Below are 6,000 nucleotides of genomic sequence, written 5' to 3' on the forward strand. Positions count from 1 at the left end.
TGTAACACATAGAACAACTTTAATTTTCAAATATTCAATGCCTGAAGTTAAAAATATTGTCAATATCATTAATCATTGGTCCCTGATATTCAGTAATGGTAATGATAAACAACCAATATTAAATAATCATAAATTATCTAATCTTAATTTTATAAATAGGTAATAATATAGAAAATGTTCTAAGATTACAGAAATAATCCTTATGAATTTTGATTATTCATAATTTTCCTTTAATTATGAGAAACAAAGTTGATAATGTGAAAATCTCTAGAGTGTCACTTTCATTATAAATATCCCTTCAAGTATATAATTTTTGCTAAGTACTATATAAAACACCTAAATAAATTATTTAGTATGGGTTTGGTTCTTTATTTTTAAATGATAGAAACTGAATTAGCCTAATAAATATTGAACCTGAAAGACAAGTCCCCTGATGGTGAGAGAAAAAACATTGAATTTCTTCAAACTGATTTATAAATACAGTGTAATTCCAATCAGATGCCATTAGAATTTACTTTTTTAATTGAAGTATAGTTGATTTACATTATTATATTACTTTCAGGTGTACAACATAGTGATTAAGTATGTTTACAGATTATACTCCATTCAAAGTTATTGAAAGATAATGGCTCTAATTCCCTGTGCTATACAATATATCCCTGTTGCTTATCTATTTTATACATAGCAGTTTGTATCTCTTAATCCCATACCCCTAACTTGCCCCTCTGCCCTTCCCGCTCCCATCTGGTAATCACTAGTTTATTCTCTATATCTGTGCATCTGTTTCTGTTTTGCTATACACACTCATTTGTATTATTTTTTAGATTCCAAATATAAGTGATATATATTTTTGTGTTTGTTTGAATAATTTCACTAAGCATAATATTCTGTAGGTCCATCCATGTTGCTGAAAATGGCAGGATTTCATTCCTTTCTATGGCTGAATAATATTTCATCGTGCATATATGTATATATACCACATCATTTTTATCTGTTCATCTGTTCATGGGCACTTGGGTTGCTTCCATATCTTAGCTATTGTAAATAACGCTGCTATGAAGATTGGGGTACATGTATTTTTTTGAGTTAGTGTTTTCATTTTCTTAAGATATATACCCAGGAGTGGAATTGCTGGATGATATGGTTGTTCTATTTTTAGTTTTTTGAGAAACCTCCTTACTGTTTTCCATAGTGGCTACACCAATTTACATTCCCACCAACAATGTACAAGAGTTCCATTTTTTCCATATCCTCTCCAACATTTGTTATTTATGGACTTTTTTTTAATAGCTTTTAAAAAAATTTATTTAATTTACTATTTATTTATTTTTGGCTGCTTTGGGTCTTCATTGCTGCGCGCGGGCTTTCTCTAGTCGCGGTGAACAGGGGCTACTCTTGATTGCCGTGCATGGGCTTCTCATTGTGGCGACTTCTCTTGTTGCGGGGCACAGGCTCTAGGCGATGGACTTCAGTAGTTGTGGCTCATGGGCTCAGTAGTTGTGGCTCATGGGCTCTGTAGTTGTGGCTTATGGGCTCTAGAGCCCAGGCTCAGTAGTTGTGGCACACGGGCTTAGTTGCTCTGCTGCAGGTAGGATCTTCCTGGACCAGGGCTCGAACCCGCATCCTCTGCATTGGCAGGCAGATTCTTAACCACTGTGCCACCAGGGAAGCCCTATTTATGGACTTTTTTTTTTTTTTTTTTTTTTTTTGCGGTATACGGGCCTCTCACTGTTGTGGCCTCTCCTGTTGCGGAGCACAGGCTCCAGACACGCAGGCCTAGTGGCCATGGCTCACGGGCCTAGCCGCTCCGCGGCATGTGCAATCTTCCCGGACCAGGGCATAAACCCGTGTCCCCTGCATCGGCAGGCGGACTCTCAACCACTGCGCCACCAGGGAAGCCCTTTTTATGGACTTTTTGATGGACAACCTAGATGAAATGGACAAATTTCTAGAAACATACAACCTACCAGGACCGGATCAAGAAGAAACATAATTTGAACAGACCAATCACTAGGAGTGAAGTTGCATTTGTAATTAAAAAAAAAGAAACCTTGCAGCAAAAATGTCTAGGATTGGACAGCTTCATAGGAAAATTCTGACAGACATATAAAGAAGAACTTATACCTATCATTCCCAAACTATTGCAAAAAAATTGAAGAGGACAGAACACTCCAAAAATCATTCTACTAGTCTAGCACTACCCTGATACCAAAAACCATAAAAAGACATTACAAAAAAAAGAAAATTACAGGCCAATATCTCTGATGGATATACATGTAAAAATCCTCAACAAAATGTTAGGAAGCGGAATCCAACAGTGTGCAAAAAAGATCATGCACTATGATCAAATGGGATTTATTCCAGGAATGCAAGGATGGTTCAACATTTGCAAATCAATTGATGTGATACACAACATTAACAAAAGGAAAAATAAAAATCACATGATCATCTCAATAGATGCAGAAAAAAGCATTTGGCAAAATTCAACATCCTTTCATGAAAAAAACTCTCATCAAAGTGGATATAGAGAATTTACTTACATTTTTAAAGAATTTACAAGCTGATTTTAAAATTCATAAGAAAAATGAAATGTTTAAGAATAGGCAAAACATTTTTTCAGAATGAATAACATTGTGATATTGGTACAGGGGAATATAAGAAGACCAGTAGATCTAAACAGATATTCCAGAAATGGTTCAGGTGTTTGGGAGAATTTTGTATATTTTGAGAAGATGTTTCAGGGTATGATAAACTATTGAATAAATGGCTTTGGCCAATTAGTATCCATTTTGGAAAAAATATAAGACCTCTACCTTATACCATTCACAGAAGTAAATTCCAGATGGAGAAAATACACAGATATTCAAATAGCAACTCAGAGAGTTTTAGAAGAAACAATAAGAAACAGGTTGTTACTGTGGAGTAGGGACCTCTTTAGGAAAGCTTTAAGGAATATGCCATAAGATAAGAGACAGGCAACAAACTGGGAGACAGTGTTTTCTAGATATATAGCAGGCAAATAATGAATATGCAAAATCTATAAAGATCTTTTGCTAAATCCTCATCTTTCATAATAGGAAATCAATAGATAATGTCTAATTAATAAATCAAGAAATGGCATTATAAATATAATTAGAAATATGAAACTAAGTCTACTAGAAAAGATGATTTTAAGAGTTGAAGGTGTGGTTGCCTCTTACCTCTGAAGATAAGGGTTTGGCAGTGAGGAGGAACCAGCCTCATTAGTAATCACTAGGGAAATGCAGTATGCCCCTTGTCCCCCATTAGACTGGCAAAATATTAAAAGTTGAAAATATTAATAATATCAGGTAATGGAAAAGGCATTGAAAAATGGGCATCTAGATGCAGCAATCATGGGTATACATACCAGTATGGGCAATTTGTTATCAACATTTACAACATGTTGATAGATAGAAAATCCATTTCAGATATCTATCCTGTTTATATGACCAAAGGTCAAAATACTGAAAACAGCCTAAAGATCTATTAATAGAAAATTGAATAAATGAATGATGATGTATACTTACTGTGGAAGGCAGTGATGATAAGGAAAGTTCTTCAAACCACATTTTTAAAAGAAAAGATGTAGAATACTAAGTGTAGTATAAAACCACTTGAATAATGAATTTGTGTTTTTACTTATATATTCAGATACTCAAGGAAAAAAGCCTAAAAGGAAATGTATAAATCTGGGGAGGATACTAGTGATTAGAATTGCGGAAAATGGTCAAAGTTATTCTTATTTTACTTGTGTTCAAATTTTTATGAAAGAATATAATATGTGTTAATTATGTAATTAAAAATTAAAAGGAATGCAAAATAAATTAGTATTACAGGCAGAAGACTGTGTTTGAATTGTGGCTCCACTGCTTATTAGCATATAACCTTAAATAAATCACTTGACTTCCTGTTGACTAGTTTTTCCATCCGTAGCCTTTTGTCACATACAAATTCTTGATTTGAATGTACTCAGCCTTTTCAGTCTTTTTATTTGACTCCTGCATTTTGTTTGTTACCCAGTAGATCTTTCCCTTCCTGAGGGAAAATATAATTCTATTTTTTCTATCAGTTTTAAGGCTTTCCATTTCACAATTCGATTTTAATCTATGTGTAATTTATTTTATGTTGGTTTGAAATAAGGGTATACTTTCATTTTTACATATGAATAATTCATTTATTGAATAGTCAGTTCAGTTTCCACTGATTTATAAGGACATCTCACTTATATATCAAGTTCCCATATTTGGGTGGGTCTTTTTCTGGATTTTTTTCCTCTGTTGCACTGATATATTTATCTATTATTCTACTAATAGCACACTTTATTAATTATAATAACTTTACAAAATATCTTGATATTTGGTAGGTCTCCCCTTCTCCCTCTCTCATCTTGGCTTTTTATGACCATTTATTCTGCTATATGAATTTTAGGATTAGCTTATCAAGCTCTGTGTAAGTCCTTGTTGGGATTTTGTTTGAAACTTGAACATATTGATGTATTTAGAGAAGATTTACATAGTTAAGACATGAGTGTTCCATCTTTCCATCTTATAAACATGGTATATTTACTTTGGCTTTCTTTTATGTTTTTTATATGGCTTCATAACTTGTTCACGAAAGTCATACATATCTTTTGTTACCTTAAATTTAAGTATCTTATAGATTTTATTGCTCCTATGAATTAGTTTTCTTAAAATCAGTTTCATAATTAATTGTTAGTATATAATATATTGTTCATTTTTGTTATTTTATATTTGACTACATCACGGAATGTTTTGTTTTTAGTAGCTGTCTTTAGATTATCTGAAATATTTTGTGTATAAAAGCATAGCAATTGTAGACAAATTTTGTTTCATATATATGTTGATGGAAAATTAACCAATAGTCAATTTTTGAAAGAGATGGAAAATATTATTCGAGCCAAATTGAAGATTATAACCTGGGAACAGCTTCTCAGAAAACTCTGAGAACTGTTCTACCCATTAGAGGTCAAAGCACAGTTATATAGGTTTTTGAGACAGAGGGCTATACACTTAATGATGTAGATAGTTTACACAATCCAGATCTGCAAGTACAAAGTGATGGGTCATTGTGACCCCTTACAAGATTAAAAAGGAATGTTATCTTTTAAGGAGTTGTCTAGTTGGTGCTAGGAGAATGTTGCTCTTTATCGTTGAGCAGGTATTTCTGCCGATGCGGTGAGGGGGGGGGGTTGGTCAATGCGTAATGCAGGTGCACAAAGTACAGTAGAGGGGAGAGAGGAGGTCAAAGGGCAGGAAAAATTTTTGTGTTTAAATTTTCCTTGACTTGCCTTAAAATATATATATTATATATATATTTGTTTTGTTGGATAGGAACCCAGTGTAGTGCTGAATATAAATTGTTTTAATGGGAACTGTCTTTTGTTTCTAATTGCAAAGCAAATGCCTCCAAGGTTTCAACTTTAAGATGTTTGCTGCAGGCCTTTGATTGATGAAGTTAGAAAGTTTCCACCTCTTTCCAGTATTCCAAGGGCTTTACATTATGAATGGTGTGGAATTTTATTTAATGCTTTTCTATAGTATCAAGATGTGTTTTGTACCAGTCTCAGCCTATTGATAAAGATGGTATTGACAGTGATAGTAGAAATGCCTGGTGACACTCAATTGGGTGAGTCTTCACAAATGTTAACCCTTTTGAAGCCAGTGTTGAGGCTGGAACAGCCCTTGTGATTCTTACTATGACTGCAAGACACACCTCAGCAACAACTATCTGAGAACTTTGAAAAACATGGTTTATTACTCATAGCTCCTGGAGAGTACATGGCATGCCTGGGGCCACACAGGGATGTCGTGGTCAGGGAGAGAGGGAAATAGGGAGGGGGAGACAGAGAGAGAGAGAGAGAGAGAGAGAGAGAGAGAGAGAGAGAAAGAGAGAGAGAGAGAGAGAGAGAGAGAGAGGGAGGGAGGGAGGGAGGGAGGGAGAGAGGGAGGGAGGGAGGGA

General features: G+C 34.5%; 1 protein-coding gene across 2 annotated transcripts in view; it reads left to right on the forward strand.

Moving 5' to 3' along the window:
* Positions 1–6,000, forward strand: part of STXBP5L (syntaxin binding protein 5L) — a 362,740-nt gene that overhangs the window by 127,260 nt on the left and 229,480 nt on the right. The gene's annotated exons all lie outside the window — the stretch shown is intronic.

The sequence above is a fragment of the Aethalodelphis obliquidens genome, unplaced genomic scaffold (genome assembly GCF_003676395.1).
Source record: "Aethalodelphis obliquidens isolate GAN/ISIS:26980383/991018 unplaced genomic scaffold, ASM367639v1 scaffold1, whole genome shotgun sequence".
In the NCBI taxonomy this organism is placed as follows: domain Eukaryota; kingdom Metazoa; phylum Chordata; class Mammalia; order Artiodactyla; family Delphinidae; genus Aethalodelphis; species Aethalodelphis obliquidens.